Genomic DNA, 16,200 nt, shown 5'->3' on the forward strand with positions numbered 1-16,200 from the left:
TTTTTTTTTATTCATCCACATGCAGGATAAATGTGATGTCAGGCTGCTAAGGCTCAAAGATGGGATTCTGGACAGTATTGAATAACTGACATATTAAAAGAAATTTCACACACATGAGGAGGATCTCCTGGCTATTTAACATGAAGGTTAATGAAGGAGAAAATTTACCCTCCACTAATGCTGAAAATTTTGCACAGCTCCTGTTTCACTATAAACTCATTCCATCCAATATTCCTAATTTCAGTACTGTCATGTTTTCATTATTCTTACACAAACACATATAACACCACTGACAGATACCAAACAATATGGAATACATATGTTCTGGCAAATTAACGGGCCAATGCACAGACTTGCACATGGAAATGTGGGCATTCATACTGTAAAATTCCTAGAATGGCCCCTGAAACAATTTTGGACTAATCAACCAGCACGCTCAGACACTATGCCTAGGCACACAGCTTGATGCTATCATGGGCCAGGAACACCTCCTCCCAGGCAATCTGGATGTAGTTACTACAGTTTGGGACAAAAGAGAATTTGTCTGTACAGAAATAAGATGTGCCAAAGCAGATGGCAGCAGGACCAAAAAATGGTTTGTGATAAATTTTCTTTATTAGCAGAGGCATAGACATGGATTCTAGACAATGAATAAATGCACTTCCCATGTGACTGCATCTATTTTGATTTTGCATCCTTGTTTTTTGCTTTACAGTGTTGTGAATGATATTAAACAATCCAGAAGCCATTATGATTTATTCATTACTGCAAAGACTTTATGTATTTCTTTTTTAACTAAGTGGATGATTAAAATCAACCTAATTTTTTATTAAGACGATGCTTTGTGGTAATATTTCTTTCATAAAAGTGTTCTGTGGAAGTCATAAATGATTCTGTACAAATTTATGTCAAACTCAGCCTAATTCCCAGAAGTGTTTTAAGATGAACTGATGCAGGAGGCATGTTCCACCCAGAGTGTTGCATGTCATTTCTTTCGTGACATTCACAGCTGAAGCTGAACCCCTGAATGTCAGGGAGACATTCAGGATTCTGTGCAGTATTGTCTGTAGAGAGAGTTTGACCTTCACTACAGTACTTGCTGGGGGCATTCTGTCTCCTGAATGCTCATAGGAGGCCACAGATACCTATGGCCTGTTTTGGCAGAACATAAAATCTAATGCTGAGCAATTTTCACTTCAAACAGAGCTTGCAATGCAATTGAGCCATGGTTTTTCAGCACAAAATACCAGGTAGCATTTAGGCTTCCAGATCTTCCAGTTTCCACAGTGTCAAAAATGTAAGGATCTACCTTGGTTGACTTAGGGGATTTTGTATTAGGTTCTATATAAGAAGTCTGAAGATGGTGAAAGCATCCTGAACACTTCATTCCTTATCTTCTAAACTCATAGTTATGCACATGTCCTTTTAATAAACCTGTTCCCATTACAACTGTAGATGCTACCTTGCTTAGAACCACTCAGGCAGAAAAAAAAATTTCTCATGATCTTCAGTTACAGGATGTTTGTTATATATTATTCACTGTTTAATTTATGATTTGATTTTAGTTTTGGATTTTTCTTATGGGAAAGTGTCAACTTTAAAGTTAAAATTTTTCTTGTAAGAACAGTGATAAAATCTCAGGTTTTTATGGTTCATAATCCTACAGGTAACTTTACTGGCTCAAAATCTAAGTCATATCTGAAGGTGCAAGTTTTCATAGAATCCTTTAGATTACCACCATAGCATTTTACAGCAGAAGAACTAATGTTTAACAACTTTTGGATATAGGTATGGATTCAGTTTTGGCAGAATTTCCTAAAAAAAAAAAAAAAATTAAAAAACCGCATTTTTCTTCTCCAAAAAGGTGAAAGCAATTTTTAAAAATCAAGTATATAAATAAATATTCTAACAAAAGAAAAGTAAAAAAGAATGACACCTTTTCCTAGTCCTTTTACTCAAATGTAAAGAGACTGAAACAATCTTCTTTCAATTAATTTAAACTTTTTTGTGTCAGTGTCCTGAAGAATCAATATTTACTGTTCAACAAAATTGTAACTGAACTCAAAATGATACCATTTATGAATCTGCATTAGATTCTGAAAGGCCAACCTGTCTTATGAAATCATCACTTTCTTAGCTTTATCTCTCCACTCCAGAAATAGAATATTGAAATGAATCTATTTGTACTCTTAACATATTTTAAACCTATTTCCTTTTTGGAATATACCCCTATATAAAAAAACAGAACAAAAACCTTTTGTTCAAAAACAAAAAGAAACTCTTGTTTCTCTTTTATCCAGACCAGTAAAGGTCATTAAGAAAAAAAAAAGTATCTTAAATTTACCTTTTTTTTTTTTTGTAAAGCAGAGAGCAAATGTGAAACTTGCAGTGCTGTGGTAACTCACAAGAAAATATATCAATCGTCTCAGTTACAACCCACAGTGTTTCCTTGAATTGCATTTCACATTCTCTACTTCCATTTTCTCCAGGCAAAAGGATCAAGTGTGTTAACTCACTTCTAAATTCAACATCTAAACACATCTTTGGCCTTGGAACAATTGCAGAGCACTGTGGTTAAACAGAAACCTTTCCTGACTGACACTGCTACAGGTCTTTGCACCCTTTTCTGCAAATCCAGGCTCCTGATGCCTGGTTTTCACAGGAGTCATGGCATACTGCTCCTCTTGAGGGACCACACCTGTCTTGAGGAGCCAGACATGAATAGAACTGGAATTAGTAACACTTCTCAGAATATGCCTAAATGTCTGGCTTATAAATAAAGCTTTTCTATAGTAACATAAAGAAAGCTGGGTGTTGCTTCTCTACATGCTGGTGAAATACTTTTACAGGAATCAAGGAAGCAATAAATGAAATCTTGTGTACTACACTTCTTGGGAAAGTGGAGTTTGCTTTTCAAGTGACCTATTTGGATAAACAGATGGAAGGAGTGAGAAATGTAGGTTTTTAAAAGAGGTGTGAAACTATGTTTTGATGTTTTAATATACATGTCAGCTGAAATATTGCCATGAAAAATGACATATCTTCTACCAATTTCTCCCCAGGGAAAATCCCCCTTCGTGGTCACTCTTACTTTGAAAAGAAATCTGATTTTTACCTATATATATATATTATTTTTTTTAATAATGACTCCTTTTAAAGCTGTATGAACCAATTAATACACATAGTATTACAGTGGGAAAATGTTGATTACACTTTTGTAGTGTTCTGCAGCAGCCCCTCCTATTAAAGCCATTAATAGGACACAAAATGCTTGTTTGATTGTTTATTTTCCTTCTTTGCTGTACAAAGGAAGCACTTTCTTTTCTAGAATGTGTGAATATATAACTCTTAAATGCATCATGAGCTTCTGACAGGAAATTTATAACTCATGCTTTCTTATCTGCAAATAGCATGCTCCCATTATGGAATAGGTCAAGCATTCTTTTTTGCCTAAACCACATAAAACTGCTTTTGAAGGTTCTCCTACACACTGAGAGGTTCTTGCTGAAGGACTAGTGTAAGATAATACAAAGTTCAAAATGTTTAAAAACACAGGAGGAGAAGACTTATGAAAAATTCTTCATTTTATTCATCAATATGTATCTCGAGAAATTACACTGAAGCTAGAAAATTACTCTGGAATGATACCAGAAATATTTTAAAGGAGATAAAACAAAAATCTTGGAGATAAAAAGAAGAGAACATAAAATGCACTTAAGCATAATTGAAAAGAAAAAATTTTGAGATGAAATGTCTCAAAAAAAATGGGGCAAAGTTTATATGAAGTAACTAAAATCAGCTGAATTTATATCTATTTACCTAAAAATGATAAAAAAACCCTGTCATTAATATACTACTCATATCTCAGTAGTTATATCAGTCTTCAAATTTGAGACATAAGTTAAGATCTGCTGCAGTTATCTGCTCATGCTGATTTCATCTGACTTCCCTGTGTACTGTGGAAATTTTTGCTCAGAGTAACCTGATTCTCTCTCAGAGCACTCTATGGGAAGACATTGCACCTCCCCTCTCATTGCACATACTTAGAAAACTTGTATAAAACAGTGAAAGTAATCATTATGGACATGGACTCATAAGGTCAAAGGCATTTGGCTGCCTAGCTACCAAAATTTTGTAAATGTTAAGATGGTAAAATCACTGAGAAGATTGGGTCCAAATCATTGAATCAGCAGTGGGTTCCTGAGAATTGTGTGGTTTATTTTTCTAAATTGAAGCATTTAAAAAGGGAGCATATTTAGCTTGCATCCCAAATGACTTATTTACCTTACTAACAAGTGACTGAACAGTAAAGACAATATCGAAAATTACTCTTCTCCACAAGGGTGTCAAAAGTTATCCGTCACCTGTGCTAGGAGTTATATCACAGTCAATGAAGAATTAAGCCATAAAAGTAATAAGGCTGGGGAAGTGAGTTAAATACAAAATTTCCTTCAGACACTGTGAAGTGCTGTGTCCTGCTCCCAGCCCAGTCACGAGCTGCCACTCCAGAGAGGCAGAGATCTCTGCTGTAACACCATGGCATGTCAGCTTTATGCACATATCCTGTGTACTCATTTGAAATTTCCAAAAGATGGCAATATTTAAGTAAACAAATCCTCCCCTTAGTTGCTTATGCTTAGATGAGATTTGTTGCCCTCTAATCTGAATTAATTTTATTGACTGAATCTGCACTGGACATAACAAAAGACTTGATAATATACACATTTGTGGATGTCTATGTCAAGACATTCAGTCCCACTGTCTTAATTTCATGATGAATTCTATTCTAGCTGGCCTTAGTGACAACTAACTGAAAATATCGTAACAGCATCAGCAACTTCTTGACTCTGATGAGTGTTAATTAATATTTGAGGAGACTTGGTTCTCTTTAGGTGGAAAGAATCTATGCCTGTGAAGTGTATTTATAATTAGAATTACTATCTGATTAAAAGTTTAGGGCCACAAACAGAGAGATTTTAAGTTTGAAGTTAAAATTTTGCTAGTCCAGAGAGTTGGAAAAAATTCTGTCATAAGTAAATTACAATAATGGCAAAAAGATATGGAGTAAAAGAAGAGAAATAGGATAAAAATAGATGGATGAAAAGCAAAAAATGATTCTTGGATAAACCCAAGATAATATGAATAATAAAAAAGTGCTTCGTAAGACCCTGGACAAATATCAGTTTCATCAATTCTTGATAACCATTCACCCTTTCTCCACTCTGTCTTCATTAAGCACTAACATACTGCAGACAACATGTTCCCATTAAAACAAGTAGTAAAACTCCAATCAATTTGAGCACATCAAGGGATAACCTTAAGTTTGCTATTGAACAGACAGGTTTGTGGATATATTGAAAAAAAAAATTTAAATTACACTGAATTAATTTCTTCTATTCTTCCATTTTTTTTTCCCTCAGAAATGCTGTTGTTCCAAATCATGTCTTTTGTTTTTCTTCCTGCAGAATAATCAAATTGTTAAATTGTTTGTTTAAAAATACAGCAGACAAATAAATAATGGAGGTACTCTGAGATTTCTTTTACTGATGTGAGCGACAATTTTCATACTTCTCTCAATACATATTTCAAAGGCATCCCACAAAGTGTGAGTTTTTTTAACTCTTTGATTATTTTTAAGTATAAACATAATGCATGCTCGTGGTCTATTTATAATGAAACCGGGGGGAGGGAAGAAAAAATAAAGAGCAAGGGATGTATGGTGTACACTCTGTGATGAAGAGTTTTCTAGTTCATTTACTGGAATGCAATCCTTAATTTGGTTTTCATAGTGATTTTTGACTGATCACTAACAAGTTAGTGATCAGTCAATCAATGTCCCAAAGCACAGAAAAAGCTTGAGGCACGCTGGTACAAAGCTCCCGCTTTCAGCAAGGATCCTGCATGTCCTGTATTGTCATGGCAGTTTGAAAAGAATGCACTACAATATTTCCACCGTATTAATGCTGCATATTTGTATTGTGTAAATGCTAATTAGCTCATAGCTTGTGCTGGGAACCTTCCAGAGCCAGGATGGATTTCTTTCTCTTCTGGAAAACTTGGGAAGGAGTCTAGGGAAGAGGGGGAACTTCTTCAGAATCACTTGAGACTGACAAATGAAGAAATGGGACACAATACAATTTGAGATGATCTGTTTTGTTCACATTTAGGTCACTAGGTTTGGAGTAAGGATGTACTTCTCGTAAATAGGAAGCATGGATTTGAGCTGGGAGAAAGAATCAGTGACATGCTTTCTAAGAAGGAGTATGTGACCAGCCTATTTCCTCAAAGATTACTTTAACTAATCCCTTTCCATGGCAGAAAGATACTGCTGATCAATTTGACCTTATCTTCATCCTGAGAAGTTCATACTGTTCTATTGCAAGACTTATGCTTTCAAAATATCTTGTGGTCACTTTCTTTATCTGGGGATGTGGGCATGTTAGATGGTGAAATGTTCTGTGTACCCCTCTGAACCAGGCAGATCTCATGACTCGTGGTTGATTGCAAATAGCCAGGGTTGTCATGCTGTAGATATAACCTTTGATCACATATACAAAAGGATATCAAGTGAAGGCATGAGGAAAAACCTGGGAATTCACACAGCAGTTTGTTTATTTTTTTAAATAGTCTGCAAATCTGCTTAAACTACACATAGCAGAATTGCAGTTTGAGTTCTGTTTTTCCATTATGTTGCTGATAAATTAGAAAATAAATTGCAAAGCAGGATAACAGGAGTGAGTAGGCAGGGACCCCAATAACTCCAGAGAACCCTGTATTATGTAAACTTAGTATTTTAATTTTTTTTTTAATTTAAAACTGTTTTGCAGTGATTGGAATACATACTACAATATCCTCTATTCCTGAATTTCCTCAGGCAGAAAACTGCAATCACTCTATATTCTTTATATACATTTGAACATTACTCTCCCTGGAGATTCCTGTGGGAAATATTCTTTTCTCTCTTTGCTTCAATCAAAATCATCAGCCATGGCATATCGATTACCAACATAAAAATATAACTCTCCACAAACCTAACTAAACAGCAAAAAAACGGTAAGAATCATAGAAATATACTTCTGGTATGCAGTATTTACTGCTTCATGGGAAGTTCTCAGGAGAAGAAGACTGAAACACTATGATGAAAGTCTTTTAAATAGCTTCAGACTGTTCAGTAAGATAGATTGCCCACAAAAAAATAAGGAAAAGTATAAATTAAATTAAATATTAAAGAATAAACAAAGAATTACCAAAGCACTGTAAATAAATATTCTCAAATTGAAAACAATTTAAAAAATGTGTTTTTTAAAGGTTGGCTTAACTGTATATGAAAATTTGACGGTGCTTTTATGCACAACACTTATCGAGAGTGAATTTATTAACCCTATGTTTTTATATCTAGCCTTGGAAAATAATGTTATTGACACAGCAACATTGTTGGTCAAACAGTAAAGGACATCTCTGGCTAATATCTAATCATCTTCATTGGTCAAAAATGTTGCAGTATCATCTGGCTAATAATTAGAAAGGCATTAAACAAAATAATTCCAATTCTTCAGAGAAGGCTTTCATTGGTTTTAAATATTCATATGTGAATTTCTTCACCTTTATTCTTTAATCTTAACAGTAAACTATATAAAACCCAGTCTAAAATTTCAGAGCTACTATTTACATTCATTAATTTCTTCATGAACTTTGTGACCAATACTTGAATTTTAGATCTCTACCTTTTAGCTTTTTTTTCTTATTATTTTTAATGAAGGAAGAATCTGGAGAATCTATTATGTATGGACAGGGTAGAAGTTATCATTACTGTGGCAGTGGTCAGAGACAAGTCAACAAAGGGAGAAGTGCATCTCCCTTGGGAAAAACTTCTCATTCTATCCTGGGGGACTCATTTTTACAGGTCTTTGTCTTGATCTGTATGAGCTTTGCTAGCAGTGATCTTAAATGGTGAAAATGAAATGCAGGATGCATAACTAGTTATAATGGCATTTAGAGATCCTCTTTATGTAACAAGCCTGTGGGGAAAAAAATTCAAAAAGCAGAAGACTTGGAGCGTGTTAGCCAAAATAGTTTTCTTTATGGAAGTTTGATTATTTTGGATAATTTCTGTAATTCCTACAGTGTTAAATTTTATAGAACCTTTCCATTAGATATTTTTTGACAGTGAAACATTCTTCTGGTTTTGTTTTGAACAATTGTTCATACACTCCTTAAATCTGCTCTTCATCTGGTGTTGTACTTCATTCTAAGAGGTGACATATTTTGACAGCAACTTCTTGTGTAACCCAAATTTTGGCAGAAGAACACAACTAATAGTTACAATCTACAACACTTTCCAGTATGTGTCCTTACCTCTGTGTGTAGATATGTAAATACCACAGTCTGGTTCAACCAAAATGTGACCAAATATATGCTCTCGTATTAATTTCTTCCATTTAGGCAACAATGTGTATTACTTAGGCATATTGTACAAGGAAAATACAAAAGAATAGGATTGCAGCCTGTGCTCCTAATACACACCTTTTTCCTCTTCATGTTTTGACTCAGAGGACAAGTATATAAATTCTCTATCACGAATTTCCAGTTATTTCCTAAAACAGATCCAGATGAAAAATCTAAATCTAAGACAAAACCCTTGTATGCATACCAACACAGAAAAGAAAAACTAATAAACTGTAACCTCTTGCTAACTACCTTGTGATTTACTCTTTCCATGAGGAAAAGACAAAGCTGCAATGTGGGAGAGACAAAGAAAGTAAATCGTGTGATCCTCCACTTTCATGGGTTACCAATGTGCAAGAATACCGTACCACGAGATACGAAGGAGTGGTTTCTTAACACTGAGAAATGTGACTGCTTTGCTGTCCTTGGTGAATATATATAAACATGGAAAAGTTTAATTTCACAGATTCTCCAGAGTCCTTAAGAATTTTAGTCTAATATGAATATCTCCAATTAAAACATTTTTTCTACTTTAACTTTTCACATAGGTACAAAACATCATGAAATTGTTGTTGTTCTTGTTTTCTTTAAAACAACTCCCCTTAACACTGGAAGCAGGGTACATTTTGAACAGTAGCATATATTTGGATAAAAAATCTATTATTTTACACTGCAAACTTCAAAACACTGGTAAAAAAGGGGTTCTCATTCCTAAGAAAATGAATAGAAGATATGAATCTTTATATGCTTTCCGCTTCTACTGAATATATTAAGATTATAGTCAGTTTTGTAGCACTTGTGAAATATCAAAATAATATTTTTTTGGTAAAGTCATTTGAGAAGATGGTATTTTGACTCTCTTAGATAAGTAATGCAGCAAAGACCTTTGTCAGTCATACATTATGTCCTTGTATTTAATTATAATGTCTTCAGAAATACCAAGGAATGGATCTGTGTCCTGGACCTGTGCAAGGAATGGTTTCTAGGAAGCACCTGATGCAAGTCAGCGGGGCCATGCAGATGACTCTCTTGATGCCAGTACACATAAACACACTCCTCTGCTAAGGAGGTGAAGTAAATTGTGCACATTAAGTGGGAGAACTGGCAAGCAATTTCTCAACAAAAGTTAAAATAATCTTCCTTTATACATGTATCCCTCAGAGAATAACCACAAAACAATCTCATGTGGCCTACACCTGTGATTCCTGAGTAAAATATTAAGATACCACAAAAATACTTGGGGAAACTAAATTAAGAAGCTATGTAAGAACCTCAAAAAAAACCTCCTTAATTCCTAATTAATTAAGTTCCTTAATAAGATTAAGGAACTTATGCTGACTATTCCAAGTAGCTATCTTATGCTCTGCAAGATGGCAGGATTTTCAGTTGGAAGAAAGCAGTCATTAAAACAACTAAATGTACATAGCTATGAATCTGAAATGGCTAAAATTCAAAGCACATCAAAACAAGCAAAGTATCAAGTCTGATAACCAGATATCAATTTATAAGGTTTTATCCATATCTAAATATGTAATTTAGATTTTTGTCCAACAAAAAAATATTAATTCAAATGAACAGTTTAAGAATATTTTGTTGTATTGCATGTCTTTTAAACTTATATGTTGACTCTACATTTTCTTTCACTACCTCTTCAGTTGGCAAGTTATGAGTTATAACCTTTCCGCTTCTAGCCACTCAGATGATTTTATGTGATTGATTGGTGTAATTAGGCTGTCTAGTGGAGCAGTGGCAGTGCCTTGTGCTGCCAAGCAGGAGGGACCTTAATGCTGAACTTTCACAGCCTGGGATGGCCAACAATGGCCCTTCCATGGAGCAGCTGTGCCTGACCTCTGAGGAAGGTGGTGGATTTGTCACTTGAAGTGCAGACCTGCTGAATGTGAGCAGAAAGCAACTGATCACGAGCCTCTGCTAGCTGGATGCTAGCCTGTAGTTGCATAAACCTCTAAGTAAAGGAAACAGTGATGAGGTGAGATATTTTTTGAATATGAAGATAGGTTTTTATGAGCAAACTGGAGAAGAAGATAATTCAGCTTTGAGATAAAAACTCATGTCTTTCCTAGTACATCACTGTATTTGATGCAATATGCAATGATAAAAAAAAAAAATTAAATTATAGCCTTGAGTAATAATACTCTAGCCCAAAGGTGTTACCATGTCTCATACCCAAAAATTCAGACAGAACCCTTAGCGTTAAGATCTGTTTTGATCAAGACCCCTCATGAGATGGCTGTTTAGCAAAAGGATTGTCTTTGAAAGAGGTTCCAAAATTGTAACCTAATTCATTCTCCTGAATAAGATATTTGATTTTGTGCATCTACACCTTTTATATACTTGCACATAGATATATCAAAGCTAATATTAAAAATATGTAGATGAGAAGCAGAACCCCCATATTTATAACTCTTTTCATTTTTACATAGGCATTCATATTTAGTATCAGTCTTCACCCTTTTATGTAGGTTTTTTCCTCTCTTCTACACATTGCAATATTCATGTATATAAATTGATGGCATATATTCTGATAAACCTTGAGAAACTAAAATATTTCTAAATCTATGTATAAAGCAAATAAAAATATCATTACCTTGAAAAAAACTCCATAACCTCTAGTAATTTTTTTGATATGTCATTTAGCTGTATTGCTTCTTAACACAAGCAGTTCTTAATTTCACTGGTCCTAATTGTTGCGATTAAAAGCCATTTCACAGGCTTTTAATTGCAACAATTCTTTTTCAAAATCAGAAAAGTTTTGGTGGTTCTGAACAGCAGACAGACACTTGCTGTAGTCCTTGATGGACCAATCTGATTAAAAATGTAACCTATTTGAAGAAATGGAAGTTAAAATAAAATCAGGATGAGTGGACATGAGTCACAGAAACTAAACTGACTGTCTAGAAAAGAATCAGTAGAAATATCTGGAGAATCCACATAATCTTGATGAAGTTCCTTTAAAAAGGGTACATACTGAAAACAGATTAGGGTTATTAAGGAACCAGACATTAAATATTTTTGGCTGATAAAATCTCAGAGAAGGATAATTACTCCTTTTTTGTGCAGATAGCAACAGTAAACTCCTTCTCTAAAAACTGTGCTAAAAATTTCCATATCACAGCTGCCCAGAGTGCATAACAAGGAGAATATTAGTAATGTCCAGATGCACATAAATCTACAGGGATGCCTCTTGCCAACAGCAAAATGAAAGGGATGACAGTGTCAATCACATCCAATAGACTATGTTAATGCTTTTCAAACAGTTCTTTCACACTCGAAAATAGTGCTCATTAATAATGTATCGTCCGGTATGAAGAAGAAGGAATGTTGCCTCCAAAACTGATAGAATTCATTGTTTGGCTCTATACTCGTCTGAACAATAAAGCCCCATTTCTGAAGGACAATTTTTCTTTTGTCTTTAGGAGCGTGCTGAAATGATTTCAAACCTATTATACTAATTGGCCCCTTTAGTTTTAGCGCGTGTGCTGCAAATGTTGCACTTTAAGAGCCTTCTCTCCCCCCCTGCCTCTGTCCCCCTCCTCTCTGACTGGCATTTCTGGATTGTATGAGTAACTTACCAAGCTTTTCAGAACTGCTGGGTGGGTGACGGGGCAAAGTTTTTTCTCTGCTCCCCCGCTCTGTTGTTTGAGCAGCTGTCAGGAAGGTGGGCCTGTGGGTTTGTAGATATATTTTGAGACTAACAGATTGTAAGCTCACACATGAGAACAGAAGAAATACTTAGAATCTGAAAAGGTTATCCACCCCTTGGAGACTAATCTCCTAATATACTATTTTTGTCAGAAAGTACCTCAATTGCTTCTCAAACAAGCCCATTATTTTTTGCCTCACAAACCATTCAGAGTGATGTTTAGAATGGCCCGCTTATAGAAAAAGGTCCTTTTATACCTGTGTGAATTCAAGATTTATTTACTTTCAGTCACTTCCCTTTGTTCTATCATCTAAAGTGACAGCCTGTATTTGAAACAGTGACTTGTAATGTTCCTGCCCCAGAGAACAGCTGGACCAAAAAGAGATAAATCAGCACACTTTCCTTCCTTGCTCTTAAAGAAACAGACAGAATGGGGCAGACTATCAAAATCCTTATCTTTTTTGGTCCACTCACCACAAGCAGTTTCTCCATGATTGCACCAACTGTATCAGATCTCCTTTTCCCACTTCCCAGACATGTTTCTCTTCCTCACTTTTCCACACCCCAATGTACACAGGTAACACCAAGGGTATCAAACAACCTGATGATCCCAGCAGTTTCTCTCTACATGCTGAGAACAGCAGCAGGAGTTTGGGTTTCAATGCCTCTTGATCCATCCAGTCACTGTAAAGTTTGGACTTTAAACTTCTGTTTGAATCCATTTGCAACACTGCAATAGGAAGAATGGAGAGTTGCAGGTGGCAGCCTGGTAGCCCCAAAGCTCACAGCTTGTTTTCATTCTATAAAGAACAGAATTTACATTCTGATCCCCTTCTGACATCCCTCATGTCTCATCCTAATCTGTGAGAACTCATAGATCCTACTCTTCCTTAGGCACAGTTAAAACCAGTAGCTTTTGCTAAGTCAGGTACTGTTAATTTAGAACCATGCTGTACCAATCTGCCTTGCTTTGAAAAATACTTTTATTTTTTTCTAAAGACAAATGCATTTCCAAATTTTTTAATTCTTTCAGAAGATGTTTTCATGAGGTCCAGTGAATGAAGTCTGAGGTCAGGGACTGCTTCAGCATATGTATTAAGAAAGGTTAATTTCTTAATTAACACTCTTAATTCCTTAACATGTTCTTTTTATAACTTTTTAATATTTGTTTCTTTGTCTAATTTATTATTTTTTTCTTGCAAAAGCCTCAAGTAATACATTAAAATATTTTGACATTATAAGCCTAAAAAAAGGACTAGTTAAGGTTAAATGAAAATTAATTTAGAAGATATCAGTTAGAAAGCAAATATAGAAAAGAAAGCAATTACTGAAAAGATACTTTCAGACATCAGAAAATTGTACAGTATCTGGTATACTTGAGAACTATGCAAAATTACGGTCTTTTGGCTTCAGAGACTCATCCTCTGTGAAATTTCAAAAGACATAAATTGCTAGATACTCATCCATTAGTCCCATTTTTTAATGTTTATGACTACTTGAATTAAAATTCATGATAATACTCCAAAATTTTAAACTCAAAGATGATTACAGACAGGATAGTCAGCATTATTGATATATTCCTTATGAACAAGCATCCCATCAAAAAATGCGGGCTAGATCCAGTAAGGGTTTTATACACCATCTAGGACAAAACGTGTGATCATGCAGATGAAAGCAAAAAATGTTTGATTCCTCTTAGCTATACTGAATCAAATAAAGCTCTTCAATAGGGAGTGAAAGGAGGTAACTCTGAGCAAGGTGAGAGTGACCAACAGAAATAAGTCCACACAGCTTGTAATAGGTCTGGTTACTCAGCAAGACTGAAACATCCTAAACAGCAATTGTATTTTCTCTTCCCTATCCAGCACAGGTAGGAAGGGATAGAGTGGCTTTGGTGGACACCTGGTATCCAGACAGGTCAGCCCACCACAGTAACCTTCCTTCCACATTCAGATTCCATATTCAGATTCTCCTCCTCAAGCCCTGCCCATATGAGGGTAGGACTTCAGAGTCTGTTGATCTTATTCAACAGAAATACTCATGGACTATGAAATTGTGTCTTCCCACCTTAAGTATATTTCTCACCTGCTCGTTATATTAAGTCCATCTGACTGCAATGGACCCAAAGATGAAAAGCTCCAAAATATGGTGAGTATTTTAGGGAGTTGTCAATGACAGGAAATATCTTCTTTCATAGTTCCTTCTGGAAAGGTCATCTGATGACCTCCTCATATTTCTAGGAATTTGGGAATGAGATAGTTTCATTTCCAGGCATACATCCATCAAGCACAGCTGGATATTACAGAACTATCCCAATAGGTGGATATTCAGCCTCATCTGAAAATTTTTGGAGGAGAAATATCCACAATACACTGAGAGTAGGTAAGAAGACATATAATGATAAAAGAAGAATATAATTACTTCAAGACTGGTAAATGTAATCAGAATTTTCCTCAATGTTTTTATATTCTGATTGGTTCTTCATTCTGGAAGAGACTTGATCCTTAAGCATCACTGTCTATGTATTTCAATAGCTACTCTGAATGATTCCTAAGAAAAAAAAAATGTTTTGACAATTCACATTAAAAAAATCTTATGATGCCAGATATTTAGTCAGGATAGACTCATATACCATAGAAGAAACAATTTAAACAGAAGGAACATGAACACTTGGAATATAGAAATTCCCAGCCACAGTGAAAACATCAGGTTGCAAGAAAATTTCACCTAGAAGGTCATAATAAGAGTTCATTCATAAAAAACACTCTATAATATCATCAGATTTTTGACATAGAATATAATCACGATCATTTTTATTTAAACCTTATTAAGAAAATGATTCAGCTTTATAAGGAAATCATTTAAGAAAAAGATGCATACACAAGTATCAACATTTAAAATAATAGAAAAAAAGAATATTTTCATTTTCCAAAAGTTTCAATATAAGTAATTTTAAATGACTAGCAATTATACTTTAACTTCTGAATCTATTTACTGATTGTTTACTTAATAATGAGTTTCATGGAAGCAAAATGCGAAAGTAGAAAAACATATAGAAATGAACAAGCCTTACTGAAACAGCATCATTTAAGAAAAGCATATAGAGTATGCAGGACAAAAATAATTTACTAGATAACATCTGGTGCCAGTTATGGACTGTCTTCATGGGAATGCTGATGCAGAGAACTGAAAAATAATGAAAGCCAATAACATTGCAGAACACCATCTCACTTATGGCTGATATATGGTCAGGACTTCACTTGCAATTTGAGCTGAACACGACTATTTTCAAGTTATGCATTTATAGTTCTTCCCTTCACCACTTATCTTATGTCCACAGGAGAACGTTTTATCTAATAAAAAAGGAGGAAGATTCACTGGTTCGGAAGTCTGACGGTTGAGGGAGACTTCAGAAGAGCACTGTAAATGTATATTGCATTCCAATCTTGTTAAAAGCCATGCAAATCTATAATGAGTAGTTTGATTCCTAAGGCATGTTTGCAGCCAGAGATGGACTTTTATTACAATTTAGCCATTTCCTGACACAAATCAAAGCTATGCAGGGATTTAAGGTTACTCATTCCATTGTGTATATCCCGTAACATCACTTCTACCTGCCAATTCTTCCTGCTTCCCTTGCCAGTGCCTCTCCAGGCAATCTCTAGCTGTGGTGGAATTCCATCCCTTATTCCTGTGAAACAGCAGTGACTAGTACGTCATGTTTACCTCTTTTTGCAATCTGAACTAAAAAAAAAAAAACCAACACAACACTAAAACCAAACCAACAAGCAAACAAAGAGGAAAAAAAAAAAAGAAAAAAAAAACCAAAAAACCCGAAGATGCTTTACTGCTTTGCTTACCTCATATGCAACATCTGCAAAGTCAGAGTAGTTGACCTTCAGTGAAAGACATTAAAAGAGACATGGAAAGTGTAAGATCTCTTTTTCTCCTTCTTTGGCACATGGTGTGAATTTTGTTGAAGTCAAAGCATTTCACAATGAGTTGAAATGCAGCTGCAATGTGTCAACAAGATCTGTCTTCTCTTACATTCTACAGCCAAACAGTAGGTGTACGACAAACTTTTTGGTTCAAAA

The sequence above is a fragment of the Parus major genome, chromosome 3 (genome assembly GCF_001522545.3).
Source record: "Parus major isolate Abel chromosome 3, Parus_major1.1, whole genome shotgun sequence".
NCBI classification, from domain to species: Eukaryota; Metazoa; Chordata; class Aves; order Passeriformes; family Paridae; genus Parus; species Parus major.